Genomic DNA, 14,651 nt, shown 5'->3' with positions numbered 1-14,651 from the left:
AGCCCCTCAGGGGGAAGTCACTTTATAGATGACACAGGTATGAAAATCACATGATATTCAAATCTAAAGTATCACTGGGGAACTCACACAAAAACATAGACATATGAAATTGTCTGGCTAAGCTAAACAAAACCTGGGAAGAAGGGCCTCTTCATGTCAGTTATTAACTACTTATTACCACTCAGATACAAATTAACCTCTTATTGCCTGAATGACAAAAACTGATCTGGGTCCTTTACGTATTTTTTTAACTTGATAGTTGTCATGAAGTTTTGTTTGTAAGTGGAGAAACGCCATCGAAGACAGGAAATTTGTCTTTCTGGTTCTCCTATCACACTCAACAGGCCCCTGCAGGTACAGTTTCGCCAGCACCGGCCTTCAACCCTTTTGAAGTAGAATGACTTCAGCATATCTCTCCTTGTGATGGTTTTCTTCAACCTTCCACAAAGGATATTTGAGTAAGCTACAGAAGCTTGGCTTTTAGCAAGGTCTACTGGTGTGGCGCCACAATCATTTTGTGTCGATGAGGCATGTTAACGTATCCATATGCTTTACAGAGTCTAAACAAGACTTGTATCACAAGGGTATAGTTTCTTCCTTAGGTGCTATATAATAAGTCCTACAGGGAGTGGTTGTTCTCCATCATGGCTATTTCTAGAGTTTGGAATAACTCTTACTAAACAAAGCTCCAATCTCCTGGCATAATTCATAACTTTATGTCAAATTTTCCCAGTTCAAACTCCTGTGTGGTTTTTTGATATACTCCCTTTCCCTGCCAGCCCTTTAGCAATGTCCACAAATAGAAAGATGTGCAAGAATTTGAATCACATCCAACTTCAGTATCACACCAAGAAAGCTTAGCTGCATTTCTGAAGAAGTGGTAAAGCTGCCAGAAGCATTTCTCACCTTGCTTCTGCCCACATTTTGGCTCTCTTCTGTGGCTTCAGCTCTTTTTTGCCCCCTGAGCTCTACTATCAAGCCTCCTCCATTTGTTCTTGCAGCCTGGGGCTGGTTGTGATTGCCTGCATTGCTCATCTGTTGGCTACCTTCGATCTCAAGTCTCTTGATTACTTTGATGTGTCCTAGTTAGCTTCCTGCTTTACCATTACCTGATGAAATTAATTCACTGAACTTCTTCTATTACAAATAAAGTAGATTCCTCCTTCCTGTTCCTGCCCTGTGAAGGCTCTTAGTGGCCATTTAAAACAGAATGGTTGTATATACACATGCTGACTTTTAGGCTATCTATTCTTGAAGGCCATCCAGACCTCTAAGATTCAAATATAAACTTGAGGAAACCTAAAATAACATATAACATTTAGTCTAAGAGAGCCAGAGTCAAAATTTGAAGTGTTTAGATTTATATAAGAATTCCTTAAGAGTGGATGTAATGATTTGATATGTTAGTCACACTTTCTCTCACTGACAAATACTAGAGAGAAACAGCTTAAAAGGAGGGGGAAGATTAATTTGGGCTCATGGTTTCCATCCACAGTCACTTGGCTCTGTGTTTGTGTCCTGAGGCAGAACATCACAGCAGCAAAAATGTGTGGCAGTCACTAGAAACCTCACAGAAACCAGGAAGCAGATAAAAGAGGAGATAAGACAATGTTTCTAACCCCACTCTCAGCAACCCAATTCCTCCAATGAGACCTCAGGCCCAACATTATACTGCCTCCTAATAATGCCATCATATATAAATCCATCAAGGGATTCCCCCATCAATTAGGTCATAGCACTCAGGACCCAATCACTTCCCAAACACCCACAATCTGGCGACCAAGTCCCCAGTACAGGAGCCTGTGGAAAACATTTCATATTAAAGCCATGACAATATTTTCTTTTAAGCTGTACTTCTGGCTGAATTATCTTCCTGCTGTCTATAAGAAAGTTCATTTAGAAAAAGTTCCCTTATTTAGCCAGAGTATAGCACAGAGTTGAGTGGAACATTCTCTCATGATGTAAGCATTATGTCCAATATAGTAGCCACTAGCCCTATGTGGTACCAATCACCAAGAAACCAAGAAACCAAGAAACAAGATTTTTAAATTTAATTAATTTAAATGTCTGCATGGGGCCTGTGGCTACTATTCTGGACAGCAGCAGTCTAACTAACATAAGTTATCCTATTAAAAAGGTCTTAAGCTGCTGGAAGTATTCTATACTTTGCAAAAATGAGTGTGTGCTCAAGAGAAACAATATGCATTAGCCCTTGTATTCATTCTATTGACAGCTTAAAATATTATAAAAATTCCTATCTTGCTAGGCACCAGTGGCTCACACCTCTAATCTTAGCAATTTAGGAGAGTAAGATCTGAGGGTGGCAGCTAGAAGCCAGCCTGGGCAAGAAAGTCCATGAGACTCTTATTTCCAATTAACCACCCCCCCCCAAAAAAAAAAAATTTCCTAAGTGGAGCTGCAGCTCAAGTGGTAGAGCTCTAGCTTTGAGTGAAAAAAGCTCAGGGACAACATCAAGCCTTGAGTTCACACTAGATGAACATATACACATACACACACAATTCTTATTCTACACAAGCTTACAATTTGGATATCCTGGTAATGAAATTCTTAATACATAGCATCTGAACACAATGGCAGCCTAAGAATTAAGGGATTTGGGGAACATTTTGATGGCAATATTCTAGCAGAGATGAGAGTCCAGACTTAATAAGGAGAGATGCTATGTTAGGAAGACTGATCTCAGAATATTTGCTTTGGGTTTTCTATTCTTCAACCTAGGGGGAATAGTCCCCTGCTTATTGTCTATGGAACTGCCCTGATCCATCCCTCACCCTTTCTCCAAGAGGATTCCCTGGTGTCTCACAGGGGTTACATGGGTTCCACTGAACACATCTCTCTCCATTGTGGCTCTGCTGAAGCTGAAAGGCAGCTCTTGGTCTAAACTGCTGAGGGCTAGTTTCAAGATTAAAACATTTACTTTCATAACTTTGACCTTTACATGGACACAATCAAAGCAAATGAGTCAGGTTCCTAATTCTCCTGAGCATTTTGCTCCTAAAAGTTAATGCTAAAGGTGGAGATTCCTCAGGTCTCAAGACTGATATTTATCAAAGAACTCAAAATTCATTTCTAGTCAACAGTAGATAAATTCAGGAAGCCATTTCCATCAGTGGAATAATAACATTAAAAGAATGGTCTTATATGGGCATTAAATGTGCCACAGGTTCTGGGACCCAAATAAATACCCAAGAAATTTTAGAAATTCTATTCTCTTGAAAACCAAATAAAAAGTATACTCTATAAATCTCTAAGAATCTTAGCAATTTTATTTTACCACACTAAAATAAAAAATTTGTCAAATTCTGGCTACAAATTGCTTTGATTAGGGACTTCTGTAGTTTGGTAACTGTGCAATTTACATGGAATTACAGGATATGCTAACTAGCTAAGTAGGAGTAAGTTTACCTTGTAATTGTAACTACAACAATGTATTCTAGTTTGCTTTACTCATGTTCACGAGTCACTCACAGAACTGAGTATCACATTTGCAGGATAAACATTCAGTGGTTCTCATTTTTTTCTCAATATTTTTAATTGAAATTTAAAAAATAACTGTACTGTATTCCACTGGTTATCACACTCTGTGTTGCAATTCAGATAGAAAAACATTCTCACGATGAAGATAATCCTGAGAAAGCCAGCTGGTCCTCGGAGGACAATATCTTCTTGGTAGCCTCACCTTTAATCTTGCAAATTCATAAATATGATGATCAGGAAAGGTTCATGCTAATCACACTGAAGGTGGCATTAAAATGCCAACAGAATATTTAGTTGTGCAAAACTAACCAAATACATGCTGGTATCTGATTATCAGTGTATCACCCAAGAGCACAACTTCAGTATGAGGAGGCTGAATTCAAAAGGATACATAGTAGGTGTGGAACAGCATATTTTTTGTGTATGGCTTCCTGTATGGCCTGATGTTGCTTCCATGAAATGAGGGTAGATTCATCACAGCTCATTGATGAGGGCAAGTCCATTTTCTAAGTTTAGTACAGAACCTAAGTAGTCAGATTTCAAACACTCAGACATAATATAAGCATGATCTATGAAGTCACCTGCTGCTACTCTAATGGGACAGGGTAACTTCTCTGTGAACAAACCAGGCTACCTCCTCAAGAACTTGCTCTCCTGCTCCAGTCTCCTAATTTTCTCTATAAACAAACTTCCTTTCAAAGTAGCATGTTAATAACCACATTATAATGTTACCCTGAAAATCACTAAGTCTCTCTACTAACTTTGTATAGCTTTGTGTGGTACACTCATCACAAGTTCTTTTTAAAGTCTATTTTGGAAGTCTGTTTTCATCCTTTCATGGTCAGAAGAAAGAAATGGATCTGCCTACTAGTCCTCGTATGACACACACATACATCTGTGCTAGAAGTTAATCCGTTCACAGGGAAATAAAGACCTTAGCCATTTCAGAAAAGAAGGACCTCTTGGGGGGAAGAAGGGATGGAAACTATATGCACATCCTATCTTTAAAGAATCCATAAAATGCCAAGTTTAAATAGTTCAAAAACAACTGCAAACAAAAAGACCTATGACAATAAGTAACGGGGAATATTATTCAACTTGATTTAAATGTCATTGTATCTTCTCAGAATGCATTTGGGCCTTTTAATGGTACACTCACTGAAAAAAAAAAACATTAAAGTCTATCCTTATCTTTAGATTTATTGAGTCAGCACAGACTAGAACATGGGATTTTGATACCATATACTGCCAAAGTTGTTGTTCAGAGCCTTGCCAATACATAAGCAGTCTGCAAGCACATTAAGCACATAGTAATTTGTAGTCTCAGCCATATCTGAGAAACCCAAGTGACCGAATACACAGTATTCCACAGGCATATGGTTGCAAGCACAACATTTTTGAGGAAAAACTTCATGCTCAGAGTGTATAGAGTCCAGCACTGTACTGTGGATGCTTGTTTCATTTTTCTTCTGCTAAAGACATGCCACCTTTCAACAAATCTTAACTTTTCACTCCAGCCCTTAAATTAAGCACACTGGATTTGGAGGCACCATTTGTTATTTTGGGAGGCCTGTTGTGTTTTCACAAAGTTAACACTCCAAAGATCACACAATGATTTAAACACTAGCAATAACAAAGGACTAAGAGTTTCTTCCCTTCAACTGAGCTGTGTACTGTGTACACAGGGATTTTTATTTTGTGTTGCTGTTTTTGACATTTCTTTTAATTATTTATTTCTTGGCCATATTTAGTCAAACCCATGCATGACAAATCCAAGAACAACAAGTTTACTGCAATTAAGAGAAAGAATTCATCTGTCAGATCTCAAGAGTTGTGGCCATTGGTATCTTCTAAAATTGGAATTTACCTCATTTTTCCTTAACTTTATTTATTATTAATCTGACTCCCAACTTGGCATGAAAAATCAAACTCATGGCTTCTGACTCTATAGAGAAATGTGATTTTAACCATTTTCAGGAGTTTCTGTTAGAATAAGCTTTCTGCCAATATCCCTGAGCTTGTACAACATGCTACAGAGGTATAACATTACCTTCTTGTTCTGTACAATCAGGAAAGTAAAGCAAATTTGCCCATTAACCTAGTGAAGGCCCCACACACTCACAGGACGTACTCTGTGCCATACATTTCCCAGATGCATTCTGATTCCCAGTCTTCATGCCACTAACACCATGGCAGTCATGCTTCCCAGGGTTTGTCATGATGCTCCACCACTCTTGTGCCAAGCCAAGTGTGAATTCTCCTCATCACTCCAGATTTGCAGGTACCCACACACAGAGAAGGGAGATGCTGGGGGGGTGGGCAGGCACTAACATTTACTCCATTTGCTGTTCAAGTCACAAGTATATTACAGGGTTCCACCATTTAGTTCAAATGTAGCAGAGTCCTTCAGAAAGAAAATTAAGAGCAAATCCATCATTCAAATCACTAGCTTCAAATTTCCAATATGACTACAAGCCATTTCCTAAGTCATAGAATTGTCTGTTAATGGGAAAGCAAATAGAACTGTGAAACAATCTCAAATTTCCAACATGACTACAAGCCATTTCCTAAGTCACAGAATTGTCTGTTAAGAGGAAAGCAAATAGAACTATGAAACAATCTCCCTACACAGAGTACACAGTGGGTTGACTGGGATCACTGGAATTTTCCACCAAATTCCCAACATATACAACAATCACACCTTTGAGTCAAGTGCTCTTAAGGATAAACCACATGATGCTACAAGTTGCAATAGTAGAAGGGACCAACAAAGGGGCTCATGGGGCTCTCCAGATATATTTAGTTTGCTTTATTTTTAGGAGGAAGGCTGAAAGGGCGCAGGAATCACTTAACACAAAAAAATAGATACCTGTGCACATTCATGGATGGGATGTGTTGCTTGCATGGTAAGATATTGAAAAGTATTAAGAAGCTAATACTGCCAGGCATCAGTGACTTACCCATATACTCAGGAGCCTGAAAATCTGAAAAATCATGGTTTGAAGCCAGCCCAGGCAGGAAAGTCCATGAGACTCTTCTCTCTACTTAGCCACCAAAAACCTAGAAGTAGATCTGTGACTCAAGTAGTAGAGCACTAGCCTTGAGTATAAAAGCTCAGGAACAGGGCCCAGGCCCTATGTTCAAGCCTGAAAACAGGGACCAAACCAAACAAAACAAAAAAACAAACTATAATATCAAGCGTTATAGTGCTTATGAACAAACAAAAAGTCCCCTTCTTGGTGGGATCTAGACTAATTTTCTACACAATTTAATTGCCTCCTTTCCTGAGTGCTTGTTGTGGTCTTCCCCTACAAGGGTGAAATATTTCCCAAGACATTTATCTCTCCAGGGACTGCATATCTTCTGAAGAGAAAGCAAGACTCTCATTTTTTAAATCTCCTAATTCTTAGAAGGTCAATTTCCTTTTCTGTCCTCTTTCCAAATCTCACATTTTAATAAGTGCCACTCAGTTCCATTATCCCCAAGAAGTGTAAATAAAAAAGTTATCATTTAGTACTATGCTACATACTCTGTATATACATATCCTGTTTATTCTTCTAAATCCTATGAAATGGGGACTTGATTTTCACTGATAAAGTGATAAAGAAACTTGCCTCAAATCACACAGCAGAGAAAGGTGAGAGAGCTGACATTTCAGCATATGTTTATCTGACTTCGCAATCACAGCAATGCATTCCTCCAGGGAAGGAGGCAATTGCTAGTTTACCAAGCTGTTGATGACCAAAAAAAAAAAAAAAAGCACATTCTACTCCAGGATGTACTCACTCTCAAAGACTCTTCCATAAAACTACTTAAAACTAGCAGGTAATGACTGTGGAAGATGACCATCCTTTTAAACACCTACATTAGACTGTAATGGCAAGGGTTTTCAACCTCTACACTACTGACATTTTGTACAGGATAGCTCTTTGTGGTAGAGGCTGGCCTAGGCTTTGTAGCATGTGTAGCAGCATACTTGTCCCTTTACCCACCAAACGCCACCTCAGTCACAACCATGAAAAAATACATGCACATATTGCCAACTATGAGGTAAAATAAAGGTAAAACTGAACTCTTGGGAGAACCATTGGAGTTAGGCTAATTGCCCAAGATCAGACCAGTAAAACGAGTTATTATTCCAAGAACAAGCTCGCCTAAATCCAAGTTCCATGAGGAGTAATGGCTCCATTAAAGAAGTACGTGTCAAAGTGGAGAATTTGTCAGACTGTAGATGCCAGAATGCAGCCATGTCTACTTTACTACCCTGGTAGTATGGATCAAGTTCTGGTGTACAGTAAGGTGAACATACCCAGTGTTTCAAACTGCTGTTCAGTTTCCAGACTCCATCCAAAACATCATGCTGGATATGAATTTAAACACAAACCCAGAAATGTACATAGCAATGATGCAAACAATCACAGTAAAAGCCACAGCAATGGTTAGAAGATATGTGATTCACTATGCAACTCATTTCATATGGATAACCAAATTATCATCCTTCAATCTCTTTAACAGTACTACAGATGTTCTTATTCTTATCTGTATTTTATGAATGAAGAAAAGCTGAGGCACACAGTGCTCAAAAAGATTGTCTGAAGTCAGGCTCCAGTTTGTAATCACTAACTGCAGTGCTTCAAAGAACTGTAGGATTACCACCTCCTTGGTCCTTAGTACTCTACTAATGTGCTATTCCCCAGCTGTATCAAGCGCCCTTGTGAAGGCACACTGCTGGCACCTTGCTCAAGTCCGAAATCACTGTACTGATTTTGGACCCTCCCTGGGTCTAAGAAATAAACCTGTTTATCTATACAGCTGTTCAACACCCATTTTCAAGCTTAAGAAAAGAAGACACATACTGTGAGGCATAGTGGTATGTGCAGACTTAGCACTTGGGAGGGTAAGACAAAAGGATTGTAAACTGGAGGCTGAGCTACACAGCAAGACTTTATCTCAAAAACATGAAATGGAGGGAGGGAGGGAGGGAAGGAGGGAGGGAGGGAGGGAGGGAGGGAGGGAGGGAAGAAGGCCATCTACCCTATGAATGTCTGACCAAGGCATGTCCTATCTGTGGTAATGACCTGATATATATGCCCAATGCCAACATTAAAAAAAAGAAATGAGGGCTAGGAATATGGCTTAGTGGCAAGAGAGCTTGCCTCATACACATGAAACCCTAGGTTCGATTCCCCAGCAACACACACACACACACACACACACACACACACACACACACACACACACACACACACACACACACACTGGCCAGAAGTGGCACTGTGGCTCCAGTGGTAGAGTGCTAGCCTTGAGCAATAAGGAATCCAGGGACAGTACTCAGGCCCTGAGTTCAAGGCCCAGGACTGGCAAAAAAAAAAAAAGAAAGAAAAGAAATGAGATTAAGTGGAAATGGGTAATCCTTAGCACATATATGCTATATACTGACCCTCACTATTTTCTTTTCCTTTGAGACAAGATTACACCATGTAGCCTAGGGTGGCCAAACTCATGATCCTCCTGCCTCAGACTCCTCAGTGTTGGGATTATAGGCATATGCCAGGATGCTCAGCCCTCAACGCTTTTTTTCTCTAAATAATCAAAAATCTGCTTTACAATTCTGCTCGACAACAACATAAACTCTAAATCTACAGTTTTTAGAACTTAACCATTCTTCCATTTCTGAAAATCAAATGCTCTAGCAAACTATCTGCTCTCCATAATTTTTCTAAGATTAGACAAGGCAGTTTTATCATCAAATTGACATGTTCTTTCTGTGTCATGTGCTTGCTTGTTCTTATAGTGCTTCAGAGTGAATCCAGGACCTTCCTCATGACAGGCAAATACAATTGAGCTGTGCACCCAATCAGAGCTATGTTCTTTCGACATCCTCAAGAACTTTAAACACTTAAAGCAGCCGGGGGGGGGGGGGGGGGAGATTGAAAAGTTGGGGGAGATGCTATAGTTCATAGGTCTTCTGTGAAGAGGACACAGTTCTCTTTTGACATGACATGCTAACAGACACTCCTGCAGATGCGCTCTCCCAGATTTCACTGCCCCTGCTGAGAGACACACTGAGCCTTTCTCATCTCTGTCTACCAAGTAAAGTTTTAATACTAACAGTGAGCCTGCCTTTCATGACTTCCCCATTCTTAACGAACAGGTTTAACACTAGCCTAAGTGTGAACATAAATCTTAAAACATTTCACATAGCTTATAAAACATTGCAGGCATGCCTCATGCAAAAGACTCAGCTCTGGAAATCTTCAGCTGTAGCTCTTGGTTTGATACTGTCTTAAGAAAGCCTGATGTATACTGTGAGGAGCAGGGAGAGGACGTGAAGAACTCAAAGGGCCTCAGGAAGAGACTAGGGAAAAAAGACAACAACAATGGGCAGCCTCAAGGCAGCCTTGTATATTAACTGATCTATCAAGTGTAGTGCTTGCTCAGTTAATATTTGAAAAGCACACGTTTTCTGAGTAAATATATCATTCCTTGAACTTTGAGATTTTGGCACTGGGGCCATAAGGACCTTTTAAATCACTTAAAAATCTGCTTTGAGCCAAGAATCTCCTCTGGATCATTTTGCGCCAGGAAAAAAATCAACACAATTCTAAAAGTAGTTGGAGCCACATGAGAAAAATAACAAACCTTAAATTTAAATGCTCACTTCTAACCTTAACTAACTAGCTGTGAAATCTGAAACAGGTTATATAACCTGGCTGAGGCTACTTCCTCAATCTCTTAGATGTGATAAAGATTAAAAAAGGGTTGTGAAACATCTCAGTACCTGAGAAATGAAGGCCCTCAAATGTCCAGCTTTATCACTTCTAGGTGAGCCTAATAATGCCAAACTAAACTGAATTATCCTTTAGGCTTTATGGAGATTTGATCAAATATTTTATCATGCTCACCACCTGAGAGGTGCTTTTTCAACTGCACCAGGTATCTACGGGATGAGTTACTTCCCATGAGAATTTACCTGTTGAGCTCAAAGCAACTAAATTTAACTGTCAGCCTATGAACCTGGAGGTGTTACCAGAAACCCACAGAATAACTAAAGTTCCCCACATGCTATTTAAATTATTCCACTTAGAATTTCTTTCTAGAGAGAGTTCCTTTATACCCTTATAGGAGGGTCAACTGAGAAGAACTTTCCCCCACTCTCCTGGAGACCTCAATGACATTTTCATAAATGAAGAAGTGCAGAGATACTGCTCAGAGCTTAGTTCATATTCATAACAGTAATTCTGCCTTCCAGATAGTCTGGTATACTATGGGACCTTCTCTACAGTTTTCCCAGTACACCCCAGGAATTCTGATCATTGTAAGGGCTCTGCTGTACAGAGTGAGTGCTTAGTAATTCACACAGTAAGTTAGGAAGTGGAGGACTTCCTGACCCACTAAAATAAATTAAATTACCTGGGGGCTAAAGTCTGTGAAATTGGCTCAATACCCAGCACCAAGAAAAAGTCCGCTTGCTGACTAATGTAATTTGGTGAAAGGTTGGCTTTGTGGGTTTTTTTTAAGGTCACCAAATTTATTTCTCGGTAAATTAAAAGCCAGTAAGACAAGAAGATGGAGATGCAGCTCAGCGGTGAGCGGTTTGCCTTGCCTATGTGAGTTCCTGGGTTGGCTCTCACTCCCACGCTCCCAAAGGAGCGGATTAAACTGGATTAAAATAAATGATCATTAGATGATTATTTGTAGTCGTCAAGAAAACAAAATTTAAGACTCTTGATTCTTATTTGGAGACAACTTTGCCCCGTGCATTTTTCTCCACGTACTTGTTTCCACAAGAGCAATTACTTGGCCACCCTAAATAGAGAGGAGGGCAGCAGAGTAAACATGTGCGGCACCAAACACGAGGAGCGCGTGTTCCTTGGGGCTCTTACTCAGCGCTCACTCAACAGCGCGCAGCGCCGCTAGTTGCGCTGCGGGATCCCTTTCTAGGGGCTCCTGTGTTGGAGAACGCGCGTACTTTCTGAACACTGACAGTAGCCAAACTAAACGCGATCACGCCTCTCAAAAAGCCTCCTTGGCTCTGGGAGTGCGGCAGTTAGCGCCACACGGTGTGGTGTTAAGGTCCTCTGGGGAGTCTGATGGCTCAGGGGTAACTAACCAAAAGCCTATTTTCACCAGATCGCGGGATTCCCTTCACTTTGCTGCGGTAGAGGGAACTGCACTGATTGCCATCCTGGCCGTTCTCTGGGAGACCAGGTTTTCTTTAGCCCCGTTTTTTATTCGCATGGACCGTCTGCGAGCGCGACACGCCTTTCCCTGAGAGCATTCCAGTGGACCTAGCACCCCAGGACGAGCCACAACACTCACGCGCGGTCTCTCTTCCCGGAGTTCTTGGAGTAGCAAGTTTGCGCGCGTCCCAGGAGCTCCGGAGGGCGCGCGGCTGGCGGGGGCACTGCGAGACCGGCAGCGCGCGGGGAGCGGCGTGGTGACCGGGCCCTGCGGGTTCCCCGCGCCGCTCTCTATCCTGGGCCTGCCTGGGCGCCCAGCGACGCGGTGCTGGAGATCAGGGCGCGCAGAGGCACAGGTCCCCTCCGGGATGGCAGCAGCCTACTGGACGCCCAACACTAGCGCGGAGGCTCCCGCAAGCACAGTGGGTGTGGCCGGGCAGCAGAGGGTTTTTGGAATGCAGGGTGTGGCCTCAACAAAAAAGAAATGAGTCAGCGAGTTCAATCCCAGCCAATAAGCAGGAGTAACTGGGTGAAGGCGGAACTTTCTTTTCTGGATTTCTATCAGGCTTAGCAACCTTTCCTGGCCTTATTTTTCTTATAAGCCTTTAACAGCTTAAATACAACTGCTAGAAAAGGAGCTGCCCTTGTAAAACTTTTATGAAAGCAAGGATGCATCTTACTATGATTTGTACTTAATAGGGATATCCTTTCATATCTGCTAGTAAAATTTCCTAGGCTAGGCAGGGACTCTGGGTGCAAAGAACCAGACATGGGTCTGATCTTTGGCACTGTATGGCCCTGGAAAAACTTAGCTGCTGAAGGAAGGGAGTTAAAATGCCCGCCTCACAGCTTGTCAGAGGAGGACTTTACAAAACAATACACACAAAGCATTCACTGAGGTACTTAGAAAATGCTCTACGACCTGGCCCTCTCAGTCCTGAACCAGCCTCTAAAACTCTTTTCAAACTAGCCCATAATCCTTTAAATTCTCTTATGATCAAATATCCACAGAATTTTAGGGCTGAAATATTTCTTTGGTATTACTTGGTCTATGTCTTTACTCAAGCCATGAAAAATTTTAAGCAACTTGTGGTTTAGAATGGGGGGTGAGGGGTGAGGGGTGTTTGTTTTGTGTTTTCTGGACAGTACTGGAGAATGAACCCTGGGTCTATCATTTGTGCCTTGCCTCCAATCTAGGTATTCTTTTCTTTTCTTTTCTTTTCTCTTCTCTTCTTTTCTTTTTTTTTGCCAGTCCTGGTGCTTGAACTTAGAGCCTGAGGACTGTCCATGGCTTCTTTTGCTCAAGGCTAGCACTCTACTACTCTACCACCTGATCTACCACAGTGCCACTTCTGGCTTTTTCTATATATGTGTGCTGAGGAATCGAACCCAGGGCTTCATGTATACATATATACAAGGCAAACACTCTACCACTAGGTCATATTCCAGTCCCTGGGTATTCTTATTCAATGGTATATTAATAGAAAAAAAGGCCTTTGTTGCAATTATTTCATTTTGGTCATAAATTAAAATTTTGAAAAGTAATCTGGGAACATTTAGGTCACTATACCCTGAACAAGGAAAATAAAAATATTTTTAAAAGTTTAAGTAGTTGGAAACTAGCAAGTTATAGTACACTACAGAACTGCTAATTCCTGAGAAATCAGTCAATCATTAACCTTTAAGAGAATTTCTAAGAGGAAGAAAAGATATGTTTTAAGTTACAAATGAATCCTCCGCTTTGGAGAAGATCACACATTTAACCTTCTCGTATTTCTTTACAGCCAGTCATTCCCCAAACCAAGATTTCTTCAAAACTCTCTTTAGCCAAAGGCAAGATCTCCCTAAAAATGCTGTTCTTTTCTACAAGGCAGAAGAGGAAGGTGAAAAGAACACTGCACAAGGAGTCAGGCCTAGCCCTACTCTAAGTGACATGACAACTTACTTCATCTTTCTGAAGAGTTCTTCCAGCTGGGAGAGTAAACTATTTTTTTTTAGTAGAAGCAAGATGGGCCAGTAGCCTAATGTTTATCCTTAGCAACAGACATCAAAGTAAGAAACTGGGCTTGTATCCTCAATGAAGCTGATACACATCACTCTTGACTCTCATAGTCCTTATAAAGGTAATTTTATTCTCCTAGAATAAGATTTAACTTGAAGTAAAATCTTGGATCTATCTGAGGTTTCTCTCTCACTCATGACAATTCATTATCAACAGGTATAAGAAGGCTTCTTTCAAACCTGTACCATCTTTCCATTATGCTTTAGGCCTTAGTCCTTTCACACAAGGTCACTGGAGTTGGGTGTCTCCTAACTACTGGCTCCAGCTGGCAGGCACCTCCCTTATGCCTTCTGACACATCATCACCATCATATGACAAGTATGGAAAGTTCAGCCTGCTATCATAAACCCTTCCTCCAAATCAATAATTGTAACTTTATATAGTAGAGATCAAAGCAAACCAACTGGCTTTATAGGTAACTTTCCCCAAATACTTATTTAAATTCATTTATATTTTACTATTTTTATTGGTTTTCTACTTAAAAATGATTGCAATGAAGCATACTAAGTAAACCACTAATACGCTGGTTGCTATACCAACAGCAGTTCTCTTATTTTCAGAGGACAACATAAAACTTGTGTATGGAAACAATCCCTTAAACTCCTGAACACCAAAGTCTGAAAAATATAGTTATGGTGGTGTGTGTAGAGGTGTACAGATATGTTGAGCTCTACTGCAGAGGAGCACACACAGGGAATCTATTGTTTAGGGCGCAATCCAACTTGAAATTCAGAGTAGACAACCAATCCAGGAAAAAGGTCTCATTAATTTTATCAACTGTAATCAAAACTCACATCCTTAAAGGACATTTCCCATTACTGCTGTGCTTCAGAAACAAAAGGCACCAATATCATGAGGATAGAATCTCCTCACAAGTGAAAAGGGCTTATTGTTTTTAGGATACTTTT

The 14,651-nt window shown here is 40.7% G+C and overlaps 1 protein-coding gene across 13 annotated transcripts in view; it reads right to left on the bottom strand.

Moving 5' to 3' along the window:
* Window positions 1-14,651, bottom strand: part of Sgms1 (sphingomyelin synthase 1) — a 250,008-nt gene that overhangs the window by 81,826 nt on the left and 153,531 nt on the right. For 12 of the 13 annotated variants that reach the window (XM_048338764.1, XM_048338763.1, XM_048338767.1 and 9 more), the window contains one exon: window positions 13,446-13,448. The exons of the other annotated variant lie outside the window; for it this stretch is intronic. The gene's annotated coding sequence lies outside the window, so the exon portion shown is untranslated. The remainder of the gene's footprint in view (window positions 1-13,445; window positions 13,449-14,651) is intronic. 13 annotated transcript variants of the gene reach the window in all.

This window comes from Perognathus longimembris, chromosome 2 (assembly GCF_023159225.1).
Source record: "Perognathus longimembris pacificus isolate PPM17 chromosome 2, ASM2315922v1, whole genome shotgun sequence".
In the NCBI taxonomy this organism is placed as follows: Eukaryota; Metazoa; Chordata; class Mammalia; order Rodentia; family Heteromyidae; genus Perognathus; species Perognathus longimembris.
Note: the sequence above shows the minus strand (reverse complement) of the source record. Positions and strands in the feature narration are given on the sequence as shown.